Genomic DNA, 13,413 nt, shown 5'->3' on the forward strand with positions numbered 1-13,413 from the left:
CGTGTAAGGTCGGTCCGGGCCGCTTCATCCCACGATGCCGCCGAATCAAGATAGGACTAGTAGCGGCAAGTAAATTGACATGATCTACGCCCACAACTGCTTTGTGTTCTACTCGTGCATAGTAACTACGCATAGGCCTGGCTCATGATGCCACTGTTGGGGATCGTTGCAGAATTTTAAAATTTTCTACGCATCACCAAGATCCATCTATGGAGTTTACTAGCAACGAGGGGAAAGGAGTGCATCTACATACCCTTGTAGATCGCGAGCGGAAGCGTTCAAGTGAATAGGGTTGATGGAGTCGTACTCGTCGTGATCCAAATCACCGATGACCGAGCGCCGAACGGACGGCACCTCCGCGTTCAACACACGTACGGAGCAGCGACGTCTCCTCCTTCTTGATCCAGCAAGGGGGAAGGAGAGGTTGATGGAGATCCAGCAGCACGGCGGCGTGGTGGTGGAAGTAGCGGGATCCCGGCAAGGCTTCGCCAAGCACAAACGGGAGAGAGAGGTGTCACGGGAGGGAGAGGGAGGCGCCAGGGGCTGTGGTGTTGCTGCTCTCCCTCCCCCCACTATATATAGGGACCCCTGGGGGGGGCGCCGGCCCTGGGAGATCAGATCTCCAAGGGGGGGGGGCGGCCAAGGGGGAAAGGGGGGTGGCTTCCCCCCCAAGCCAAGTGGGGCGCCCCCCACCCCTAGGGTTTCCAACCCTAGGCGCAGGGGGAGGCCCAAAGGGGGCGCCCCAGCCCACTAAGGGCTGGTTCCCTTCCCACTTCAGCCCATGGGGCCCTCCGGGATAGGTGGCCCACGCGGTGGACCCCCGGGACCCTTCCGGTGGTCCCGGTACAATACCGATAACCCCCGAAACTTTCCCGGTGGCCGAAACTGGACTTCCTATATATAATTCTTCACCTCCGGACCATTCCGGAACTCCTCGTGACGTCCGGGATCTCATCCGGGACTCCGAACAACTTTCGGGTTTCCGAATACTAATATCTCTACAACCCTAGCGTCACCGAACCTTAAGTGTGTAGACCCTACGGGTTCGGGAGACATGCAGACATGACCGAGACGCCTCTCCGGTCAATAACCAACAGCGGGATCTGGATACCCATGTTGGCTCCCACATGTTCCACGATGATCTCATCGGATGAACCACGATGTCGAGGATTCAATCAATCCCGTATACAATTCCCTTTGTCAATCGGTATGTTACTTGCCCGAGATTCGATCGTCGGTATCCCAGTACCTTGTTCAATCTCGTTACCGGCAAGTCTCTTTACTCGTACCGTAATGCATGATCCCGTGGCTAACTCCTTAGTCACATTGAGCTCATTATGATGATGCATTACCGAGTGGGCCCAGAGATACCTCTCCGTCATATGGAGTGATAAATCCCAGTCTCGATCCGTGTCAACCCAACAGACACTTTCAGAGATACCCGTAGTGCACCTTTATAGTCACCCAGTTACGTTGTGACGTTTGGTACACCCAAAGCACTCCTACGGCATCCGGGAGTTACACGATCTCATGGTCTAAGGAAAAGATACTTGACATTGGAAAAGCTCTAGCAAACGAACTACACGATCTTTGCGCTATGCTTAGGATTGGGTCTTGTCCATCACATCATTCTCCTAATGATGTGACCCCGTTATCAATGACATGCAATGTCCATAGTCAGGAAACCATGACTATCTGTTGATCAACGACCTAGTCAACTAGAGGCTTACTAGGGACATGTTGTGGTCTATGTATTCACACATGTATTACGATTTCCGGATAACACAATTATAGCATGAACAATAGACAATTATCATGAACAAGGAAATATAATAATAACCATTTTATTATTGCCTCTAGGGCATATTTCCAACACAAGCGCCACGGTTGACCACCTCCATGGCCCCTCGAAGATGAAGGATGCGGGGGACGAAGCTGTTAGAGTTGTGTCGAATATTATTGTATAAGGTAGGTTGCAGTTGAACTTGGTTTTTGGACTGTGTATAGACAGGGTAGGAGTTGTGTCCTAATAGGACACTTATATCCCAGGCCTCTCATATATAGCGGGGGTAGACACACGATATAACCTATGCCAACATAATAGCACAGGAACGCAGGGGGAGCCGGTGCTCGGGCGGCCGGTGTGCGGTATTGTAGCGGTGTCATGGGGAGGAGCGCCCGTAGTCAGGCTCCGGGGATGTAGCCATGATGGTGAAGCTCGGTAACAAATCTCGTTGTCGTGCTTGTCTGATTGCTTGGTCCTCGGTAGATCGCCGGAGCGCCTCAGATTTATTCTAACAAGTGGTATCATGAGTGAGATTCGAGAAGATGGCAGATTGATCTAGAGGAGGATGAACGTATCGACGAAGTTGTGTACAGAGTAATCGCAATCGTGGGAGCGGAAGAAGTCGGCGAGTCAGCGTTGATGAGTTGCAACCAGGAGGAGGCGATCAAGAGTGCACAACTGTTGTAGTTCTTCGAGAAGCAGTCGGATTGGCAGGCGGCGGCATAGCGAAGTGCTCGGCGAGATCAAATTTGGTGATGGACGGGAGCAGCCAACACTAGTAGAAAACGAAGCTTTATCACCGGTTCGTAAGGGCCTTTAGTGTCGGTTCTGCAACCGGCACTAAAGAGTGGAGACTAAAGGCCCCCCCTTTAGTACCGGTTCGGCACGAACCGCCACTAAAGGCCCACCACGTGGCGTGAGCTCGCGCTGTGGTATGGGGGACCTTTTGTACCGGTTGGTGTTACCAACCGGTACTAAAGGTTTTTTTTTTGAAATTTTTTTCTGAAAATTTTGAAAAAAAAATTGAATTTTTTCAATTTTCAATTTTCTGAATTATTTGATGATTTAGTATCTAATCACCCCTCTTAACTACTCAAGTGTGGATCACTCATTCCAAATCGTCTAACTTCCCGGCCGGTCACCCATCCTCTCACTCCCCCAGCCTGAGCACGCTTAACTTCGGAATTCTATTCCCTCTACTTTTCAAGTCTGCACTTGTTGTTTTCCTCACAAATGTAAGCTGACAATCCTATTAACCCTCAGCAGTTTAGCTTGAGCATTAGGTCACACGTTTCACCGTTTGAGTTTGAAACTATTATTCTAAAAACAGTACTTATTTAGTAACATTAATATTTTTTGAATAAGTTTGACCACAGTTTGACCATAGTTTGACCACAGTTTGACCATAGTTTGACCAGATTTGACCAAAATTCAAAAAATTGAAATAATTATTTAGTAACACTAATATTCTTGAATAATTATGTAGTAACATTAATACTTCTTGAATAAGTAGTTTGACCATAGTTTGACCAGATTTAACCAAAAAAACTGAAATTTGAGCATATCTTTTTTTTCCTTTTGGAATTTGAGGATTCTAAAAATTCGCAAACATGCCGTAGGCGGTCAAAATCGCAAGCGGATTTTCGTGCTGAATTTTTTGATATGTTATACGTTTTTTTCTGACATCGTATGCAAAAGTTATAGCCGTTTTACATTTTTCTCTACACTTTTTGCAAAACATGTCCAAATTAAAGTTTTCAAATTTTCCTAACTAGTAGATGTAGTAATATAACTACCTCTCGAACGATTTTATTTTTTAAAGTTTTTATCATTTTCTTTTGATTTTTTCAAAACTGAAATGGCGATACACGCGGGGGAAGGGGGGTAGAGTTTGAAAATTGCCCTATAGTCCCGGTTTGTGTCTCCAACCGGGACTATAGGTCAGACCCCTTCAGTTCCGGTTCATGGCACGAACCGATACTAAAGGTTAGCCCTTTAGTACCGGTTTGTGCCACGAACCGGTACTAAAAGGGTGGTGGCAGGCTGGCGTCAGGCCAGGGCCCCACGATCACCTTTAGTACCGGTTCGTGGCACGAACCGGTACTAAAGGTTCAACACGAACCGGCATTAATGCATAACTGTTCGAACCGGCACTAATGGTACCATTAGTACCGGGCCAAAATCAAACCGAGACTAATGTGTCTCACATTAGATTTTTCTACTAGTGCAGCGGAAGACCTAGCGTGCGGCAGCGGCGGTGGATCAGATCGAGTCCGCACGTGATTGGCAGCAGCGTGACAGGCAAGCGTGGAAGCTGTGTGCTGGATGGGCAAGGCAACGCGTGGAGGCTGTGTGCTGGATGGGCCAGGCTAGCGTGGAAGCTGGAGGTGCATTAGGTTCGATTGGATGCCAGGCAGGGTAACGCTTAGCATGAAAGCGGTGCTACAGATTTGTTAAAAGAAAAGACAATCTGCACATATGGTATTGACGTGGCATGAGCAGCAATAAGACAAAGGAAAAGAGTGAATGAGGCTAATCCTAACTAGTTACGCGCGCGGTGGAGTTACATGGAGTCTGGGAGTAGCAGCGGTGCTCATGACGTATCTCAAGTCCAATGTATATGGAGGTTTGATGCATGGATGAATTCAAGGTGGTGAAGAATATTCGACAAGGTGGAGTTTGTTAGAGTTGTATTGAATATTATTGTACAAGGTAGGTTACAGTTGGACTTGATTTTTGGACTGTGTATAGACAAGGTAGGAGTTGTGTCCTAATAGGACACTTATATCCTAGGCCTCTCATATATAGCGGGAGTAGACACACGATGTAACATATGCCAACATAATAGCATGCACGCAGGGGGAGCCGGTGCCCGGGCGGCCGGTGTGCGGTATTGTAGCGGTGTCATGGGAAGGAGCGCCCGTAGTCAGGCTTCGGGATGTAGCTATGATGGTGAACCTTATTAACAAATCTCGGTGTCGTGCTTGTGTGATTGCTTGATCCTCGATAAATTGACGAAGCGCCTCAAATTTATTCTAATAGAAGCTCCCTGCTCGCCAGAGGCAGCGGCGAGGTATGGAGGAAGAGCACGGCCCGGTAATGGCGAGCTCCATGGCTGCACGCTCCGGCGCAGGGATGCACCTGCACTGCATGGCATCTCCTCGTGTCTCATGCACGCACGGGTGACCGCTCCTGCATCACCATCGAATGAGCCGCTGGGTCCAGCTTGAGCTAGAGCACCGCTGGTCCGGTCTCGAAGTACGGGACCATTTAGTCATCAGTCGGGTTGTGAGCCTGCTCGCTCGCGGCCGGTCCAAAGGCTGGCTCGGTCAGGAACCGGACCGAACGATCATGCGTGCACTCATGCTCCATGATTGACGGCCTCGCCGTGGAGGGCGACTGCAGGTCCCCGGTACGCGCCGTCTGCGGTATTGGCCACGAGGTCATCCATGCCTCCTTGGTGGTCTCAAGGAGATCTGTGCAGTCGGAGACGGCAACATGGTTGTGCACGCTAAGGGATCTCTGTCAGGGGCGGAGCCAGGATTTGAACTTGAGGGGGGCGAAAAGCCAATGATCACACAAGAGACAAAACATCACGCTGGCCTTGATGTCAATGCATATACAAATATATGTTTGGTACTTACCAAATAAAATAAAATTACATTTATATATATTAGATTATAAATTGAGTTGTATGATCACCAACATCCAACAAGTTGATTATCTCATCTGATCTTTAAGGCTTTTTCTTCCTAATAGTGTAACGCCTATGAGAGTAGTCTCCCATTTTGTGTGGAGACGTGTCTGACTATTTTTTACTGTTTTATGCACAATGCTAAATAACCCGACTAAAATCATGATTTATAAAAATAATACTTTCTCGGTTCACAAATATGAGATGTTTTGAATATTTCAATATACTCCCTCCATCCCATAATATAAGATTGTTCTGCAAGCTGTTTTAGTTTTCAAAATGATATTATATTATGGGACAAATGGATAGACTTTATGCAGAGTGAAAGGATTGGACAAACACGCTGAAATGCGCATGTATACATCTAAATGAGGAAATGGTAGAACATCTTATATTGTGAGTGGAGGAAGTAATAAATAATAGCTTAGTGCATAATGGTACCTACTTATATCCTAACTCCAGGCGTCATCTGCTTGCATCTTGCCATCTACGAACCGTAGAACAGTGGAAGGTTTCGTCGTCGTGGATATGCACAAGCGTCGGCCCTCGGCCGGCGGCAAGCGTTCTAACAGTATAGGCACAAACGGCGGCCAGCCGAAAACGCCTGACCAGGAGACGCGCTAGCGGCGTCGGCGACAAACGCCCTAGAGGAACACGCATGCTGAGTTGCTGACAAGACAAACGCCCTAGAATCAGATCAATCGATCGATCTGATCGAGCACGTATTCACGTCCAGAGGCACTGGCCTGGGCTAAAACAACCACCCGCATTGTGGGCTTTGGACTGTTGTAATTCGGTACAACACGTCTAAATTATTTATTCACGTATATGGGCTAATAAGTATGGGCTAATTAGGTAATTAGCTGCGGCCATTAGCGTATGTACACTGGACTACCTGCTACAAATCGTTGAGGGGGGCGAGCCATTGGCAGGGGTCTAGCCCCTGCTCGCCCCTCCCTCTCTCCGCCCCTGATCTCTGTGGAGGTAGGCGGGAGAAGTACGGCGGACATGGTGGTCACCACGGTCTGGGTGCGTGACGGCTGCGCATATGACGTACGTGAACGGTACTTGTGGAGGTCTGGGATGTCGGCGAGCTTGGAAAGTCAGAGCTCCAGGTACAACCTGTCGTCTCACGGAGCGCCTTCACGGATGAGTAGAAGGAAACATGCGGGAGGAGACATGGTTGGTTGTAGCTGCAGCGAGAGTATGATAGCTAGCGAGGGTGTGAGAGTGTAACATCGTCAGATGGATGTAAGTTTCGGGTCTGGAGTCTTTGAACTATCGATTTCTTTAGGACGACGATAACTATCACACGTGTGGGCGTTAAGGGGTCTGTCTATACATTTTGTGTGGTGTCTAAGAGAACCAGCCCACACGCCTATGTGTGGGTAAAACAATTAGCGTCCACACGTTTTTTTTCTTTGCGGTCCCTCTCACACGCCTACGTGTGGGCAAAATGCATAACGCCCACACGACCTCTCTTAGCCACCTACCTCACGGTCCCGCACGCCCCGCGTGATAGTCACCACACGTCCCCGCAGTTGCTATGGTCCGGACCTCTTTAATGTCCGTTTAACTGCAGTTGCCATGTCGCTGAACTACAGTTGCCATGTCGGACAACTACTGTTGCCATGGTTGCTCAACTGCAGTTGCCATCTCATGTCAAGTGCAAGATGCCATTTTGGACAACTGCAGATGTTGCCATGTATGGTCTGGTTTACTATAATTGCCATGATTTGAAAACTTTAGAGGTTGCCACCTACTAACACTAAGCAGTTGCCATGTATGGTCTGGTTTACTATAGTTGCCGTGATTTAAAAACCTTAGAAGTTGCCATCTACTAACAATAGGCAGTTGCCGTGTAGCGCTACAAAAAGACATGGCAAATCAACATGTTCGGGTAAAAGAGAGAATTGTCACCTGCTTACAAACACGCTAGGGCAGTTGCCGTGTACCCTGCAAAACACATGGCAACTGTCATATTCTGGTAAAAAAAAGAGAGAGTTGTCATCTGCTTACAAGCAGTTGCCATGTACACTGCAAAACGCATGGCAACTGGCAGCTTGGGTGTGGGAGAGGAGACGGGCGTGTGGGCGAGATGGCAAATACCCACACACCAGCCCTTGTGCGTGAGTGAAAACTGACGTGTGGGCGAACTGCTAAACGCCTACACACCGGTCCCTCCGTGTGGTGAAACGGACGTGTGGACGACCTTGTGAATGCCCATACACCAGCCGAGTCCTACGTGGCACCACAAACATGCCAAAATTCGTGCACCCACAAACGGACGCGGATCCACGCGTGTGGGCGAGATGCAAACGCCCACACGTGTGGGCGTTAGTGTTTCCGTTTCTTTAAATGAAATCGAAGAGGCAAGCTCTCTTTTATCAAATTTTTTTTTTTGCCTGGAGGCTGCTCCGCCGTTTCCTTTGATGCATGCAGTGTAGAGTATCCTACATGCTAGGATAGTTGCCACTTGTACTACGAGGCAACTTAGTTCGCTGCTAAAGTTTGACATTATTAATATTTGGCAAGCCAACATTTAGTGAAATCAATTTTTTTTTAATTAATAATTTTTTAAAAGATGGGCAAAAACTAATTGATAGCCGATCAATTGAGAACCAAAATTTTAGACTTGCCAACAATTGGCATGGCAATTATTGGCACCGAAACAATTAGGTGCTCAAACGGATAGGCAGTACTATGTACCTGTTGAGGTGTATTGTCTCGGTCATGGTCTCGGTGAGTTTGTGCTCCGCCTCGACGCCGGCGATCTGCGTGGCGGGGAACCCGAGCGCTACGAGGAACAGCTGCATCAGCTTGTTAGCCAGCGCGCGCTTCTCCTTGTGGAACTCCTCCATCACGCCGCTGCACATAACGCGATTAAGAGATGATATAATTCATACAACAGTGCTAAACCCTAGCAACTTAGATCTCTCGTGAATCGCATGCATTACTTCATGGACACATACCAGAAGTGGCTGTAGTCGTGGCCACCGTCGGGCCAGATCTTGCGGAGTTCGGGGCGGAGGTTGGCCGGGGTCAAGGAGTAGCCCTCGGACCACATCGTCTTGGAGAAGTAGAGGGCGATGTGCGGCAGACCGTAGCCCTGGGTCATCGCCCTAGCGTGCGGCTCGCATCTTCTCCAGCTTCGGCAGTGCAAACATGCCGGCGATACCGGCCTCGACGCGCGCCAGCAGCTCGCTCGGCACGCCGTGGCCCTCGAGCATGAACGTTCCCCATTGCTCCAACGCACGCGCCACCACCTCCGCCCCCCGCGGGTCCCGCATGTCCACCACCCACTGGTAGAAAATAGGCCTTTAGTCCCGGTTCGCAAAGGCCATTAATCCCGGCTGTGCAACCGGGACTAAATATGCGTGACTAAAGGCCCCCCTTTAGTCGCGCCTCTTACGAACCGCGACTAAAAGCCCGTCCACGTGGGCGCCAGGAGTCCGTCGGGGCGGAGGACCTTTAGTCCCGGTTCTCGTGGCTAACCGGGACTAAAGGCCTCCTCCGCAGGTTTAGGGTTTTAGCCCCCTAAACCTGGTTTCTTTTTAATTTGTAGTGTTTTATTTCTTTTATATTTTATTTTGTGTTTTATTTTAATTTTGATGAAGTTTCAGTACACATATTCTACGCTATTATATACATGCATATGAAATTTCAAACAAGAAGAATTCAAGAGGAATATATAATATATATTCAATCTCGGGTGACCATATACAACTTCGAACAAGTTTCCATACACAATTAGGATGGATGACCATATACAACTTCGAACAAGTTTCAATCTCGGGTATGCATATAAATGTCTTCGTCCTCGGTATAGTGTTCTCCTTTAGGATTGATGACTTCCCTCATGAAAAATCCTGCTAATTCATCTTGAATTGGTCGGAAGCGAGCTTCTGGACTAAGCCTCCTCCGCAAGTTATCCGTCGCCTTCCGCACGCTATCCGATGCCTTCCGCTCAGAGGTTTGTCTCCGGATGTTCTCACAAACATAGTATCCACATAGATTGGTCCCCGGTGGCTGCTTATCCACATTAACTAACCTTCTAAAATCTAGCTCATGTTTGAATTCACCGACAATTTCTTCTGAGAACCGTCTCCAAACCCTACAGGGCAAAGAAAATTAAATGAACAAGGGAGTTATTAGTTACTTGATATTAGGAAATGAACAAAAGAGACCGATCGATATAGAGCTCAAATGATTGAAAATAATTACTTTTGCAGCATTTTGCTCATGTCGGCCCAACGCTTTGGATCCGAATCCATAGAGTCCATGATTAGAACTCTGAAGGTGTGAAGTTCAATATTTAGCAGAATCCAGTGGAACCTGCGGACACGTTACATGCACAGTCATGCATAACTCATCGATTAGACATACCATGCATGGAGTAAACAAAAGAGAATGGGCACAAGAGAGAAACACTCACCCAAAATGGTAAGGAAATAGAATATGACTTTTGAGTTGATGCTTTCTAAGAAACTTGGACAAGTCTTTCTCCACGTCTTCGGGGTGATTTTGTAACACATGTCCATTAACGATATGTGGGTCAATGAACCCAACATCATGGATGTTTCTTATTTTGCATTCCCAAATCTTCAATCTGCATAATAGCGTACGCAACAATAAATAAATAAATAAATAAATATATATATATATATATATATATATATATATATAGTGCAGGCAATGAAGAACGAGATGAGGTAGAAATAAATCACTTACAGAACGTAGCAACTCAGGATAGATTTGTCGAGGTCGCGCAGATTGAACAGCTGGAACAATTCACTCATATGAACTTGTACAGAGTACCGTTTGGTGTGATGCTCCTCTGTAACATCCGCATAAACATATTCTTTGTCGGCCCATGTTATAAATTGCTTGTACCAACGTAGCAGATTTCGCATTTGTGGTGGTAGACTCTTTTCCCGCGCAGGCTCGACGAGAGGCCCATTCCGCACATATTGTAATGCTATCTCACATACTGGTGCATCCTCAAGGCCTAAGAAGGCACGAAGAGTCAAACCCATCTCGGACGCTTGTTTCATGGCACTCGCTACAGTCAATCCAAGTGCTGCCGCAGCTGCTATGATCTCGGGGTCCTCTTCCGGACCGGCTTTCACTATGAGCGGGGGGATCGATTGTTTATTCTGCATCCCGAGCTGGTCAACTTATTTCCCGCTTTTTTTACTTTCTTCTTTCTCCTCCTTCAATATTTTTGCTTGCCTACGAAGTTCATGTCCATAGTCGTCAGGCAGATTCAGCTCGGCTTGGGATGGTGTCGTCAAAAAATCCTTAGCCCACTTCTTTTGCTTCTCAGTGAATACTTGCTTGGGCTCAGGCTCTTTTATCGCCTTCATATCCGCCTTCCATTTCTCATAATGAGCAGACGCGGCCAATTTGGTTTCAGCTTCACTAAGTTCCCAAGGCCTTGGGAGGAGAGGCTTCAGTGATGGCTCCGGTACCCTTGTGGTCTTAGGTACATAAGGGTCCGGGTTAATAGTCCAGGAGCGGGTTTCCTTGCTGTCCGCCTGCTTCTGCTTCTTCGCCGGAGGTGGATTGGGGGGCGTCGTACCCGCCGGAGGAGGATTGGGGGGGCGGCGGCTGCTTACCCGCCGGAGGTTGTGGATCGGGGAACGACGTCGAATGGCGTGAAGGAGGTGTAGGTGAACCACCACGACCACCACCACCGCCACCACCACCACCACCACCACCACCATCGAAGGGGGGTGGACTTGTTAGCCTTGGCGCCTCGCCTGGAAACACTATGTACTTCTTTTTCCATAGAATGATCTGGCGCTTGACATCTCCAAGTCTTCTCTCCCCTTCGGGTGTAGCTTTGTCAATCTCCAGGTCCTCAAACTCTTGGACTATGTCTTCCACCGTGACACGAGCATAGCCATATGCAATGGGGTTGTTGTGGTGGAGTGCTCCAGGTGTACAGGGTAAAGCACTGCCGGTAGCTACCTTCGTGGAAACGTTCCCCACGGGATAATGCAGATCACATTCTTTCATCTCCTTTACATCATCCACGGGGTAGTGAGGCTCCGGTGCACGAATCTCGATCATCGGTGCATTAGCACCAGGCGGGGCATCTATGGAAGCCACGCTGCTTCTCCGCTGCTGGCTTCCGCGATCCGCTTCATGATCTTCATGCGGCCCTGTAGCCGATTTTTCTTTTACTAGTTCATGCACGGTCTGCTTCAACTCATGGAGTTCTGATGCAAACTTCGCCAAAAGGTCTGCATCCCGGTCCGTCTTTCTCTTACGACTTCTGTAACAGTACGGGTCATTGTCCTGGGAAAACCCTACTTTCCACGGAATTCTGCCTTTGCCTCGTACACGTCCTCCGTGTTCATCATTCCCGAGGGCTGTTGTCAGTGCGTCTTTCTCTTTGTTGAACTTGATCAAGCCCTCTTGAGCTTGGGTCATTGCGTCGATAAGGGCTTCGGTGGGAGCAAACTTTTTCTTCCGGTGAACACACACCCCTGTCTCCGGGTCTAGCGATCCCCCATGCCCGTACCACCAGCTTTTGGCCCTTGGGTCCCATCCCTCTGTACCTAGAGGGATTCCTCGCACCCTCAGGTCCTCCTCCATCTTCTGCCACTTAGGCTCCGAAAGGCGGTATCCTCCTGGCCCCATAATATGATGGAACTTTTTCTTACTCGCATTATCCTTATTTTTTTCCGATATTTCCTTGAAATGCTCCGATTTCTTTTGCCTCACAAATTCTGGCCAATCATCTTTCAGTTTCTCATGTTGTCCATTGAAATCCGGAGTCTTGCCCTTGTTGACATAGTCACGGGTTAAATTTTTCTTGAAGTTCCGGAATGCTTCGCCCATCTTCTGAAGAGCGAACTCTTTAACTAGCCTCCTCCTCTCACGTCCACCCGGAACCTCGTTACCGAATTCATCGACTTTGTTGTATTCCGGAGGTAGAATGAAATGTTCCATAAGCTTTCTCCAGCAATCCTTTTTCGTTCTCTTGTCGACAAAACTGAAACCAAGACGTGCCTTCTTTGGCTACTTCCATTCCTGGACGGTGATCGGGACGTTGTCTCTAACAACGACTCCGCATTGGTTGATAAACTTTGAGGTGTGCTGTAGGGGCTTGCCGGTTTCACTGACAAAAATCAATGGCATATGTTTCTCCTGTTTTCATCGCCTTGGATTTGCCACGCTTTGTCGTACTCGATCCGGCCGAGGGCTAAAAAAAGAAAGAGAGTCGCGCGCGTTAATACATATGTATTCACATTTCAGTAAGTTTGTATCACGAGAGGCTCAATGTATATATATACCTCGCCGGAGGTGGTTGCTACTTGCAATTCGAGATCGTCGTTTGTTGACGGTTGACCTCCGTCGACAATGTCTGTTCCTTCACCTTCTTGATCATCGACAATGTCTGTTCCACCGTCAAGGTTCAGAAAAGAAGAGACTACATCCTCTTCTTGCTCATATTCTAAGCCCGACACATAAGGAATCTCGTTGTTTATGATGCCCATTAAATAACGTTCAGCCTCCGGATCCCTAAGCGGCTCGGCTCTATCGTCCGCCATATGTCACTCCTGCATGTAGTAAAAATTAATTAATGATAAAGGAATTAAAAAATAAGATTAAGGGGACATAGAGGAGGAGGAATTAAAAAATAAGATTATTGAGCACTAATTTGCATAGAAGTTTTTGTTTGAGCACTGCCAAGTATTTTGTTTTGCCTTTTCTTCTTCCTTTTCTTTTTTCCTTTTCTTCTTCCTTTTCTTTTTCCTTTTCTTATTTTGTTTTTCCTTTTTTTCTTCCTTTTCTTTTTCCTTTTCTTCTTCCTTTTCTTTTTCCTTTTCTCATTTTGTTTTTCCTTTTCTTCTTCCTTTTCTTTTTCCTTTTCTTCTTCCTTTTCTTTTTCCTTTTCTCATTTTGTTTTTCCTTTTCTTCT

At 47.7% G+C, this 13,413-nt stretch overlaps 1 pseudogene; it reads right to left on the reverse strand.

Annotated features, from left to right (window-relative positions):
• Positions 1 to 4,018: 4,018 nt before the first annotated feature.
• Positions 4,019 to 8,804, reverse strand: LOC123050519 (gibberellin 3-beta-dioxygenase 2-2-like; annotated as a pseudogene).
• Between the last annotated feature and the right edge of the window lie 4,609 nt (positions 8,805 to 13,413).

Source organism: Triticum aestivum, chromosome 2D (assembly GCF_018294505.1).
Source record: "Triticum aestivum cultivar Chinese Spring chromosome 2D, IWGSC CS RefSeq v2.1, whole genome shotgun sequence".
NCBI classification, from domain to species: domain Eukaryota; kingdom Viridiplantae; phylum Streptophyta; class Magnoliopsida; order Poales; family Poaceae; genus Triticum; species Triticum aestivum.